Source organism: Protopterus annectens, chromosome 16.part0 (genome assembly GCF_019279795.1).
Source record: "Protopterus annectens isolate FY-2018-M chromosome 16.part0, PAN1.0, whole genome shotgun sequence".
Taxonomy (NCBI): domain Eukaryota; kingdom Metazoa; phylum Chordata; order Ceratodontiformes; family Protopteridae; genus Protopterus; species Protopterus annectens.
In genome coordinates this window covers 242283353-242297381 of record NC_056750.1, presented here as the reverse complement: position 1 = coordinate 242297381, position 14029 = coordinate 242283353, and the positions used below count along the sequence as shown (strand labels likewise).

The following is a 14029-nucleotide window of genomic DNA, read 5'->3' as shown; positions in this document are numbered from 1 at the left end:
TGGAACTTCTTTGGTGGATATACCAGTTTTATCTGAATCCAAGCCTCCCATTTTCCCTTCCAGCTCCAGCACAGTCTGTAACTACTGTGTCTCAGACTTTGCTTAGAAAGCAATGTCTGTGGGAGCATATGTCTTTAGAATAAAAAGGACAGACCAAAACACATAAATGTAAAATAGATGTTGGCAGGTATAAACACCCTCACGTCTCTCAGTCATCTATGTCTCCCAAGATCATTGCAAGAGGTTACAGACAACACCACAATAGGTTCATAGGTAGGTACTAGGCTATCTGCCGAAAGGCATTTATAAGCCTAGCTGGAATGTGTTGGCTTTCCCCGCCCCCCTTAGATTAGTTCCCTGTGCCTCTGTCCAGCAGAGCCACTGAAGTGATCCCCAGGGTAAACTTCCTGTTTCCCATCCACTCATCAAGGTTTCTCTTGAAGAGTGCTAGTGAGGAGCTCTGCCTAATGTAGATTGGAAACTTGTTCCAGAGCATGGAAAGTCTCTGGGACAGGAATCTATCCCTCCAGCACGTCCTATTTATTGTTGTGGTGAGGTTTAGATCCCTAGAGCACATGGCTTGAAAGGATATGGTTTTCTTAAGGTGGAGCATGTCCATCAATTCTGGGTTGGACATGGCCTTGTATGTCAGGCAGAGATCACCTCTGAGTAGGCGGTATGCAACCGAGTACAGCTGGAGTTTCTTCAGTTGAGCTGCATAAGGCATCTGTTTGAGGCTAGCGATCCTCTCAGTGAGGTACTTCTGTGGTCTTTCCAGCTGTTGCAAGTGTCTTGTAAGGTACATCCCAAATGGGGCATTGTACTCTATAATGGGTCTGATATGTGATGCGTAGAGGGGCACAATGACCTCTTTTGATCTGGATGCAAACCCTTTTGTGATTAGGTGGGCCACATAGAAGGATTTTCTAACCACTTTGGCAATGTGATTATCAAAGGAGAGATTACTATCTACTTGGGTCCCCAGATCCCTTATTTCATCTTCCGTATTTAAGGGGCTACCACCTATGTGGTAATTTGTGGGTACTTTGTTTTTTCCAGAGGGGATGACTATGCACATTTTGGCATTTAGCTTGAGGCCATGGTTTTGACACCAGGTATCTGTCTCAGTGAGACCCTTTTGGAGGATGTCTGTGTCAGCCGGAGAGTTAATTATAGGCCCTAGTTTGCAGTCGTCTGCAAACTTGGTCAAACATAGTCCTCCTGTGCTTGCCTGTACCTCTGAGAAGTATATGCCGAACAGGAGGGGTCCTACGACTGAGCCATGGGGAATGGCACTTGTAACCGGTTTAGAGTCAGATCTAGCTCCTGCAACTCTTACCATGTGGGTTCTGTCCATGAGCCAGTTGGCAACCCATTTCATGACGTAAGGGTTTATGTTCAGGCTGGTGAGCTTGTCTATAATACAAGAATAGGGAATGGTGTCAAAGGCCTTTGCGAGGTCTAGGTAAGCGGTGTGGACCACCTTTCCCTCATCTATAGCCTTGGTAACTGTCTCAAACAAGTCCACCAGGTTTAGGAGGCATGATCTGCCCTTAACAAAGCCAAACTGGGTAGGGTCCAGAGTTTGGAGGTTCCCAATGTCTCTGTTTATGAGATCCATGATGATGCGCTCCATAGCCTTGCAGACCAAGCTAGTCAGGCTTATAGGACGATATTTCCTGGGGTCTGTTGTGACTCCACCTTTGTGGAGTGGAATAACCATTGCTGTGCACCACTCTATGGGCATGTAGCCTGTGGAGAGGCTGAGTTTGAACAGTGTGTTTAGGTGAGGGGTTAGTTCATCTTTGAGCTCATGTAGGACACAGCCTGGGACACCATCCAGACCCATTGATGCTGTGTTTTTGGCTTTGGAGAGGGCTGTTTTAACCTGAGTGTCTGTGATTTCAAGGGCACTACATTCTTCTGGTATGGTTATGGGCCCTTTCGGGGGTGAGAGGGGGGTGAAGTTTACACTGATACTGTCTGCCAGGATGTTGGCAATATTGATCGGTTCAGCGTATTTTGTGCAATTCTGCACTAACTCTAAGCAGATCTGGGAATTGCCACTTAGATTCTTGACATAGCTAAAGAATGCCTTGTGGTTATCTATGGAGTCCTTGGCAATTTTTTTTTCAAAGCTAGACTTGGATGATTTTATGAGGGATTGTAGTTTCTTGCTGATACTGATCAGGGATGTCTTCCCCCTTGGGATTTTATTCTTTTCTGTACTAGTTTCCTCCTTCTATTGTATAGCTTGTTTATGGCAAGGGTCCACCAAACTGGTTTCCTTTTCTTGGAGGAGTGAGTCTTGGTTTTGCTTGGGATAGCACGATCCATGCATTCTTGTAGGTGCCCGCAGAGTGCATTAGTAAAGGATTTTGCAGCTTGGGCAGCGTTATCCTTCAGCCTGGGGGATTTGAAACTTTCCACCTTGGTCTTAAGTAATGTAAAGTTTTTCACAGTGGTTTCTTTGACCAGGGGTTGGGGCGGAATGTGGATATCCAGAGTGATTAGTTTATGGTCAGAGCTAACCAGCGAGGGGCTGACCTCCGGTCTGGAACACCGGTTACCCATGTTGGTGAACACAAGGTCCAATATGTTGTCACCTCTGGTGGGGGTGTTGATCAGTTGATCCAAGGCATTTGAATTTATAAATTCTAGGAAATGTTGGGCAAGGGAGTTAGTACTTGAGTAGTTCTCCCAGTTAATGTTTGGGTAATTGAAATCACCCAATATTAGGGTGTTTGGTAGGACCTTTATGTTTCCCAGTGTTTCCAGAAATGCAGAATGGGGGTCCTGGGACATGGTGGGTGATCTGTAGCAAGCTACAATTTGAATTGCAGTTCTGTCCATTGTTAGATGCACGTGGATGATCTCTGAAGCATTGTGCTGTGCCACTAACCTGGAGGTGTGGGAATCCTTGATGAATATGGATACGCCCCCGCCTTTTGTATTTCGGTCCGGGTTTTGTGGCCGAAATGTATGGTATGAGTTGTAGCCTGGTAGTGCTGGGGTGCTCTCTGGTGCCTTAAACCAGGTTTCTGTTACTGCACATATATTGATTTTCTCCATACTGAGCAGTGCCAGGAGTGCATGCATTCTGAGGTTTAGACTTCTGGCATTGAGTAGCATTACCCTCAGTTTTTTGTTACTTGTGCTGTTTATGGCGGTGGGTTTGTCTTTTGAGCCTTGCCTAAAAAAGGCACTATGGGGGTGGCAAGAGCCTTGGCCACTATTTGAAAGCCTAAGGGTGACAGGTGCAAGCCATCTCTAGAGAAGCAGTGTGGCTTGTCAAGCATGTCATCCCAGGCTGAAAGACACTGGATCCCCTTTGAATGACACCAGAATCTTAGCCAATTACTGAAATTGATAATTTGTTTCTTTATACCGTGGTATCATTCTTGGTGAGGGCAGAATGCTACTCAGGGTCAGGGTCATACCGGCTTGGGCTACATGATCAGAGAGCTCTTCCATGTCTCTTTTCATATAGTCCATGGAGGTACAGCTCAGGTCATTCACACCAACATGGACAATGACAGAGTCGTATTTGTACTTGTTCTGAAATGACCTGAGTGCTTGTGGTTATGTGGAGGATCCTGACACCCGACAGGCAGCTAACAGTAACCTTCTCCTTGTTCAGCCTAGTGAGTGGGACATCAGTGTGCCTGACTATAGAGTCACCTGTTACTAGTGTGTTGGGTATGTTATTTTGCCTTAAGGGCTGTGATCGCGTGGCACACTGATTTTGTGAAGTATGTGTTTCATGGTTTGTGTTGGGGGGTGGAGGTTGTTTGGATGTCTGCTTTGGAGGTCTCTGTTGCTTTTGCAGATTTTTATTTAGCGCCTCCGAGTATGTTTTTGTGCATTTATGTGTGTTTTTTGTCGGTGCTGGTTTCATAGGTCTATGTGAGACTGGTGGTGTGATGCAAGTAATTCCCTTCTCCTCTTGACTGCCTGGTCCAGTCTTGGGTTGAGAGAGCGTAGCCACCAGTTTGGCTGCATAATTGCATCTGTTGCATGTATTAGTGTTTGGTGGTATGAGGAGAGGGTTGTCTGTGTACATGAGGCAGTTGTAACATTGCCTCAAAATGCCCAGATTCACCAGTTGAACCAGAGTACACCTGAAACTGCCCTTTGGACATGCCTGGATAGGTACAGTGAGCTGTTTTACTGATTGGCTGTTAAGGTCGAATGGAGAGCCGTGTCCTTCTTTACAGTATGGGGGGGGGTCTAGTTCTAAGGTTTATTAGTGCTTGCTATGAGTTTTGAGCAAGTGCCAGGCTGAGAAGTGAATGGTTTGAGTGTTTAAGTTGAAAGATTGTCTAGTTCCAAGTGAAAAATTGAAGAGTAGACTTTGTGGAGCCAGGAATAGTTATACCCTTGCTAACCGGCACTGCCCAGCGCGCAAAACTGCTCTAATCCAGGTTTTATAGCAGGGAAATGAAAGAGATAGAAATTAGCCCAAAATGGCCAATAAACTACTAATTTTTGGGCTAAAACCACTCCTCCAGGGACAGATAGGCTGCTCAAAATTCCCCTCTCTCACAGGTGAACAGAGAAACTTCCTTCTATCCAAGTAAGGTATGGGTAAGGTATGGGCAAACACAGAAACTTGTAACACAGCCCTGAATTCAGCACTAACCTGAAAACTGGACTATACTAGCTTAGTTGTTGTTGTTGTTGTCTTTCGGCTTTTCCTGGTTAGGGGTCGCCACAGCAGAACTCTGGTCTGCTAATGATTGGCAGTAGATTTTCACGAACGCCAAGGTGCCAGCTCAACATTCAACCTTCAATGAAGGCATGCCCATTTACGCATGTCTTTCGAGCACCCACCCAACCGCAGAGAGGACATGCAGACTCCACACAGAAGCCACTCCCCGCACTCCAGCCGAGAATCGAATGGGAGAACCTCTTGCTGTGAGGCAACAATGCTACCGCTGCACCACTCCGGATGCATACGGACTATACCAGCTTAGAAAGGTGGAAAAACAAGTATTTTTTTTTTTTTTTCAGAAAATAAAGCAGATACAATAAAAAAAAAAACACTTTAAATGCACAGAAATGGCTATCACACTTGAGTGTGTAGCCTACAACAGTTAAACAGGTAATTTAAACACAAAAATGACTTTGTTAAAGTGCAGGCAGTAAAATAAGTACAATATGTAGCTGAAACAAGCTTTTTAAATCACAGAAACTCGGTGTTTTTAGGTGGAATTAGCCTAAAGGCAGCAAGAAAATGCAGAAAAATGATACTTAATCACTCCAATGTCTCTCTTTTGTCTCTCTGCTGCTGTAGAACTCTGCAGGGCACCAGGCAGGAGCTTGCTGAGCTGTATACAAGCACAAAACCTTGCAAATGCGGGTTTTATAGCAGGGAAATGAAAGAGATAGAAATTAGTCCAAAATAGTCAATAAACTACTAATTTCTGGGCTGAAACCACTCCTCTGGGGACAGATAGGCTGCTCAAAGCTCCCCTCTCTAACAGGTGAACAGAGAAACTTCCTTTTGTCCAAGTAAGGTATGGGCAAACACAGAAACTTGTAACACAGCCATGAATTCAGTACTAACCTGGTATGTAAAGAAACAGGGTGGCACCAGATCTTACTCTTTGTGTAGGATAACCATGTTAGGCTGGGATATAGCTTTCCCACTCATTCTCACTCTACAGGCATTTTACATCCTGTTAGGACAAAACCTTGTGGAAGACAAGCTGAGCAGGAAAATGACGCACCCTTATGAATGGAAACTGAATCAGGGGTCTTCTGGGAATTGATCCAGCTGTGGGGAGCACCTCAGATAGATCTATTTGCCTCCATTCACAACAATCAGTTGGAAAAATTCTGCTCCAGGACACCATGCAAGGAGGCCTGGAAAACATGTGCATTTTCTTTTCCTTGTAAAGGAATGTTCCTATATACTTTTCCACCCATTCCACTAATAGCCAGGATAATTCTGAAGATTCAGAAGGCCTCTCCAAAGATCATTGTGGTGAATCCCTTCTGGCCCAGGCAACAGTGTTTCTCCCTTCTTTTGGAAATGTCCAAGGACAATTACTACAAGCTTCCTCACAGACTGGACCTACTCACACTGCCTGGATGACAGTCTTAATACCTTTTAGTCATCCATTTTCTGAGGATATGCAGCGTGTATTTAAAGGAGATGAGAAAACCTGCCACTATGAATAATATATTAGCAAACTGAGAAGATTTTCTGGTTGGTGCCAAGGCAAGAACCAGGATCATTTTAAGGCTAGTGTTTCTCTGGTTCTACAATATTTCTGTGAGTTATTATCCTCTGGCCTTTCTTACTCCTCCATTAAGGTATACTTGGCCATTTCAACATGTCTGTCCTTGGATACTCCCCTTTCAAGGCATTACCATCTGAAAATGTTTTTGACAGGAGTGTTGCATACCAAGCCAACCAGAAAGCAGGTGGCCTTTGAGATCTCAAATTTGTTTAAAAAATGAACTCTGTTTCCATTAAAACCAGCTCAAAAGGCTGATTTGAGGTTCTTAACATGCCAAATTGTTTTACTGATGGTTTTGACTTCTACAAGACCAGTATATGAGTTGCAAGCTCTTATGTTGGCCAACCTTATCTCATTTTTCACAAAGATATACATGTTTTAAAGAAACAATCATTCCTTTATGCCTAAAGTTGGATTTTGTGCTGAGCTATCCATCATCTTGTCTTTTTCCAGACCTTAAAATGAGTGACAAAGGATCCTCCATACTCCATGGGAAACTTAGATATTATCTTGACAAAGCTAAAACTTTCAGAACATCTGATCAGTTATTAATTTCTTATGAAGGTAAGAAGAAAAGACATGCTATTACTTTTTTTAAACTCATCACAATAAGGCAATTCCAGGCAAGGTCTAGGATCACTCTACCAGGGACTTGGCATCATCTGTGGCTTTTTGGAAAGGGTTGGCATTCTAGAACCACCAACATGGTCTTCTGTACATGCCTTTAGACAGCACTACAAACTACATACCTTCTCCATTTCTGGGCCAGGCATTGTTAGGACTATTCTAGAGGGCATTCTGTGCCATCATCTTTCCTACTCCTAGTCAGCTTAAGCTATGGTAGTCGACCCATGTAGCTAAGGTTACTGCAGCATTGACCAAATAATGAACATAGTATAGTTCTGTAAGTAAACTTACCATAACAGTACATTTTTGAATGCTCACTCCTGGAGTAGCCAGTGCCTCATAGGTTCATAGGTTCATAGGTAGGTACTAGGCTATCAGCCCTAGGGCCTATACAAGGCCAGCAAGAAAGATGCCCTGGCTTTTGCCACCCAAGAAAATTATTTTCCTGTGCCACTGTTGAGCAGAGCCACAGAAGTGATCCCCGGGGTGAATTTCCTATTTCCCATCCAGTCATCAAGATTTTTCTTGAAGAGTGCTAATGAGGAGCATTGTTTGATATAGATACCTCTATTCCGCCTATTTTTGTATGTTTTTCTTGCCAGAGTGAGGACCTTTATTTTTGTTTTCCTAGCACTGACCTTTTTTAAGGCTTTAGCCTCCCTCTGTCAGTTGTCATGAAAGTACTGAAAGGTTTGGTGCCCAAATCTCTATTTCATGCACTTTGCTTCAGCTAGTTAATGGTTTAGGCACATGGACATGACCATACAACCTTTTCTGCATGCTTAGAGTTAGCACCCATAGTTACATATGGCATCCAGACCTTTTTGGGTCTGACTTTTTTATCAAAGTTACTTACCAACTAATACATACATACATACATACAATATTTCAAGCATGGGCATAAATGCCTTTCTAGCTTGCCAATATACCAAAACACTTGTTCCCATAATAAGTGTCCATACTGTTCTTAAAAATATCTAAACTAGTGCTTGCTTTAATGTAATCTGGTAGTCTGTTCCATTCATCAGCTTCTCTGTCAGAGAACCAATTAGTGCACTTTTCATTCCTGTAGAATCTTCTACACAGGTTATCTGATGATTCTCTAGTACTTTTTGATAACCCCAAACATTTCCAGAGGTAGTTGTCTCTAAATGCCCTATATACCTGAATAAGATCTCCTCTTAGATATCTGTAAGAGACACTGTACAAGTTCAGATATTCTAGTCTTTCATAATAACTCGATTTTCACATCCATGGATGTCCTTGGTATATTTTCGCTGTACTCTTTCCAGTTTACTCATGCTTGTCTTCTTATAGGGTTTTCATGTTGTTATTCCATAATCGAGTTTGGGTCTAATGTAACTAACAAACAATGACTTCATTATTTTTGACTTCCTAAACTTTATAAATCTTTTTATACATCCTATAGTTCTATAACTATCATTAACCGATTGGTTGATATGATTAGAAAAACTCATAGCTGAATCTGCCCTTATACCCAGGTCCTTAAATGAGCCTACAGTTTCAATCACTGTGTGCTGTATTAAATATTCACTCTTCAGTTTATGTCTCCTAAATGTCATATGCTTAGTTTTTGATGTATTTATCAGCATATTATTCTCCTCAGCAGTTAGCGTTGCCACCTCACAGCAAGAGGTTCTCCAGTTCGATCCACGGCTGGGGTGCCTTCTGTGTGGAGGCTGCATGTCCACCCTGTGGTTGCGTGGATTTCCTCCAGGTGCTCCAGTTTCCTCCCACATCCCAAAGGCATGCTGTAGGTGGATTGTACACTCTAAATTGGCCCTAGGCATGAGTGTATGCATGTGTGTGCCTTCCGTGGAAGGTTGGGCGCTGGGCTGGCAACCTGACACCGTAAAACTCCACTGCCAATCATGAGCGGACAGGTGATCTGCTGTGGTGATCTCTAACCAGGAAAAGCTGAAAGAAGAAGAATAAGATCAGCATATTATTCTCCTGTGCCCAAATGGTCAATTTAACACTTGTAATCAGTTTACCCAGTTTCAGATTATCTGCATATAGACTGTTGTTGTTCTCCATTCCACAGGAACAAAGCCAGTGGTTATGCTGTGACTGAATAGGGTACTTAATAGTGATGCTAGTTCATGTTTTAGTTTATTTAGAAGACAGCCCGGGATGCTGTCTGGTCCCATAGAGACTGTATTTTTTGCCTTAGACAAGGCTTTCATGACCTGCTCTTCAGATATGTAGGGTTGGGGGCAAGGTTTGTGATAAGTTTGGAAGGGATAAAGGAGTGGAATTTTCACCAAATCTGTTTACTAGCAGGTTTGCTATCTCAGCGGGATCAGTGTCTATGATACTGTTAGTCACTAGTTTGGCACATGCTTGGATCCTACCTTTTAAGCTATGTACATAGCTGTAAAAGGCCTTATGATTATCCTTTGCTGTGATTGCTGAGTTTTTTTCAAAGTTACCCTCAGAAGATTTGATGTACTGCCTTATTTGCCTGTTGAGGCTGAGGAGGCTGTTTTTCCGTTGCTGTGGCCTTGTCTTAATTTTCTTTGACAGCAACATTTTGCATTTGTTATAAAGTTTGTTGAGGCTAGATGTCCACCAGGGCAGCTTTTTTTTACTTGGGACTCTGGCTTTGATTATCTCTGGAACAGCTGAGTCTATACACTTATACAAGTGATTGCACAGGGCTTTAGTGTATACTTTGGTGTAGTTACCACTTACAGCCTGGGGTGGGGCTTGCAATGCATTTATACCTTCCCTTAGGAGAGTATAGTTTGCTTTGGTGAAGTTTTTTAGTCTGACTTCACCTTTTTTGAGTTCTGGCATTAGTGCCAATTCGAAGGTGATTGATTTGTGGTCAGATTTAACTAATGAGGGTCCTACAGTCATGTTGGTGCATCTGTTTGTCATGTTAGTGAGGACCAGATCTAGTATGTTTTTCCTCTTGTTGGGGTTTGAACAATTTGTTCCAGGGCATTTGAGTTAACAAAATCAAGGAACTTTTGCACTAGTGAGTTAGGGCTAGAGTAGGTTTGAATTGAAATTCCCCATGACCAGAGTGTTTGGCAATATTTGGATTGACTCCATTTTGGTCAAGTAGGCCTTATGCCCATCATGATCCATGGAGAGAGATCTGTAACTAGCTATGACTTGAATGGGGATCTTACCCACAGTAATAGTTTGGCTAAATGTTAGAGTTTAGATAACTCTAATTTGAAATTGTGCACTTATTCAAGTCATAGTATAGGGCAGTCACAGAAACATGCAATCACAAAGTCATACCTCCCTAATATAATCTCAATGTCACTAATCTCAGCTAGACAACTGCTGACTCTTCTACATGAAGCAAATTGGTGATGAGCATAAATAGACACTACCCTTCCTGAATAATAGTTCCTAAAGTAAAGAAAGCCACTAAATCTTGGGTAGGCCACTATGAGTGAACTAAGTCACTGTCTCTGTAGTGACACATACTTTAATAGTCTCTTTATTTCAAATACTTTGCAGATCATGAAATTTGTAGTGAAAATTTTGAGCATTGCACATCATAAATTTATATTTCCTTACACTCATTTTTTTACTTTTGCAATTTTATTTGTGGAGCCTCTAAAAAAAGTTCAGTCTCTGACATAAACCTTCCACACATAAATTTGTTCCTACTGTGGCTCAAATTCAACTTGCCTTTGGAAAAAGAGATAGTTTTCTTGACAAAAAATATTCTCTCAAAAGGTAATATGTTCAAAGTCATTAGTAAAAGCTAGGGCCCAATTCAGCAATGCTATTGCAAGGTGTACACCATGTGGTTACCGTTTTTGATTCAGAAACAAACTAGCATGGTGCTGCAAAAGACGACATGCAGCACTGTGATGGTCTGACTCCGTGATTGTACTAAATGCTAATGACTTATTCTGGAGGAGAGGCATTTGTTAATTAGCTATATGCTCTCTTTTAGAACTGCCTGTGATAAGGTATTTATGCAGCCAAATGTAAGTTAACATGGCCACCCCTGGTTGCTCGTGTTAATGAACACAGCCAAAAGCTCGTGTTCATCCATCATGGTAGAGGTAAGTGCATGGTAATTTAGTGGACAGGTGGTGTTGGTGGCTGGGTGCATGTATGTATGTGAGGGGCCGCATGTATAAGTGTATGTGTGAGTGCGTGTCTGCCTGGAAGGTTACAGTAGGGGAAGGGTTAAAAAAAAGATAGTGTTGGTTTGTGGTGTTTGTGTGCATGTGTGTGTGTGAGTGGGGGGGGGGGCTGGTGGGAGCTGTCAAATCTCCACGCTTCCCTAGACTAATGAGCAAAACCTGCAACATTGTGTTGGGAGAACAACCTGCAACATTGGGTCAGGGGGGAACCACTAGACACCAGGAATAACCCTTTAATCTTGTGTTCTAACATTAGTTAACAAATACATGGATGGAGGTAATCAGTAAACATCAGGGATTACACTTAGCATTGTACATTTCTTTAGCTATGTCCGGAATCTCAAAGGCAACACACAACAGTGTGCAGAACTGATTGTAAATGAAACCACCTACATGGAGCCAGAATATAGAAAATCTTCTTGCTGACAAATTCAGCTCCAGTTTTATCCCCTCTACACCCTGGCAGCTCCTCAGGAAATACCATCAAACAAAACCTCTCAACTATCACTGGGGAGCAGGTCCTAGATGAACTCTCTAAGGTCAAAACACTACATCAGTGGGTCATGATAACATTCCTGGATGCCTCCTAAATATCCTGAAACTTGACTTGTTAGGGCCAGTGGAGTCACTGTTTAACCATTGCCTCCAGACAGGCTTTGTGCCATACAAATGGAGAACTGCAATGGCCATCCACATTATCTTGGGTCTCATTAATATGAGCATTACAAATCTGTTAACAGACGTGATCAGTTTGACTTTGCGAGAGATGAGTCCTGCCTCCTAACCCCATTAATTTCTTTAAAAAAGCCAACAAAGCAGTTATATAGTACACACAGCATACTTTGACCTAGTCATAACTTTTTATACTTTTCCCCTTGCAGGTATTATTGACAGACTTGTAAATCTGAATATAAATCCACATGTTGTGTGGTGGATCACTAACAGGTTATCTGACAGAACCTACATGGTTAGAGTTGTAGATGCCACTTCTGAAAGTAAAATGAGTTACCAGTGGTCTACAATATGTCTTATGCTTGACACTCTCATATTTGGCCTGTATTTCTAAGACCTTCAAGCCAATGATTCTCACTAGCAGTTATCTATGTTCCAGACAACCTCAAATCATGTTTTGTTATTCATTGCTTCACTGACTCACAATTGTTCTAACATGGGTTACACTATGTTAATTGCTGATACAAAGACAATAGTCTCAAACTAAATTTGAAAAAATGTAGTATAGTTCATTTTTGTTATAGAAAACATTTCCGTTTTATGCTATATAGATGACACAACCCTCCAACAAATCACCACTCAAAGTGATTTAGGCACTGTTATTGATAATTCCTTATCTTTTGATCATCATGTCGCCATAGTATTTCAGAAATCCTTCCATCTGGCTCAACTAATTTCAAAAGCTATCACTCCTAGATTCAAAAAAAGATTAATGCTCCTTTACTAATCTGTTATTAGACCCATTATTGAATGCAATTCCCATCTTGGCATGCATGTGTCAAAACGTAGAAATGAGACTCCAGTGGAAGGACAGAGCAGGACAGTATTCATAATCTCAGATTATGCTCCACAGCAGTGTTTTTATGGTGAGGAAAGGGGTGCATTCAGGCAGCAATTGCAAGGTCTACTAAGTAAAGGAGGACAACATGAGCTGGTGTTGAAATGGATACCTGAATGCACATACCTGGACAGACAGAACAGATACATGGATGGGGCAACAGGAAAAAGGAGAGACTTATGTCTGGCAAATAGCTTGATGATTGCCAACAAATGGTTCGCAAAAGAGACAGTCATAAGATTACATACAAGAGCTGTCAATGTGGAATTAGGCAGACTTTCTCCTAGTAAGGAAAGGGTACTGGGGTAGAAACGGTAAGTGGAAAGTCATCTCCAGAGAAACATTTAGCGCACAGCATAAACCACTAGTCACCACAATCAGCTGCAAGCAGTGGTCAGTTAAGGATCTAAGGTGAATAGAGACTATAGAGACTAAGCTGAAGACCTAGAAGTTGACTGGAGAGAAAGCACTAGAGTTGAAGGAAATACTCAAGGTTCTACTACTTCAGGAAGAAGAGGAAGTAGGTGGAACTGAAGAAGAATGGCAGCACCTCAAAACAGCATCTATGAGGACTACAACACTGATATGTGGTTGAGTCAAGTATGCAAATTAGGTACATAAAGAAAACTGGTGGTGAAATACAGAAGTTCAGGAAGTCATCAAAAGAAAGAAGGAGTGCAGGAAAAAGTACGAGATAGAAAATACAGACCAGGCTAAGAAGGAATACTGGTTGGCTAACAAAGTGTCTAAGACAGCATTTGCAATAGCAAAGAACAAGGTATCAGAGGTACTCTGCAGCTTCTGGAACATGACTCAGCAGATGGGACAAAGAAATTCTGTTAGTTTGCAAAGTAAAGACAGAAAGATATTGAAGATACTCATCAGACACACTTCATAAGGGATGCCAGATGCTCGCTTGGTCACAAAATATCAAAGGCACATGGAACGAATATTTCCAGTAGTTTCTGAAATAAAATAAAAAAAAACTCCACAGTAGCTGACACAGCCTATGATGAAAGAAGAGGAGGAGCCCACCACAAAAGAAGTGAAGAAGTAAGAGCAGCACTAAGGACAATTAAGTCATGGAAAACAGCAGGTTCAGATGAGGTTACAACAGATATGATGAAGATGTGAGGTGAGTCAGGGGAAAAATGGCATCAAAGAGTACTCATAGCACTATGGACAGAGAGGGGCATCCAGGATGACTACAAAATAAGCATTCTATTGCCAGTGTACAAGAACAAAGGGGACATTCAGAACTGTAGGGAGTACAGAGGTATCAAACTCCTGTCACACTGTATGAAAGTTCTAGCAAGGATGATTGATAAACAATTATGCAGAGGAGTAGAAAGAAAGATGGGAGATGAGCAGTGTGGATTCAGATCAGGATGCAGCACAAGTGACTTGATGTTTGCAGGGAGATCGATAGTTGAGAAGAAACT

At 42.1% G+C, this 14029-nt stretch overlaps 1 protein-coding gene across 1 annotated transcript in view; it reads right to left on the bottom strand.

Moving 5' to 3' along the window:
- The window catches only part of LOC122790947 (extracellular calcium-sensing receptor-like), a 285255-nt gene that overhangs the window by 80364 nt on the left and 190862 nt on the right, over positions 1 to 14029 (bottom strand). The gene's annotated exons all lie outside the window — the stretch shown is intronic.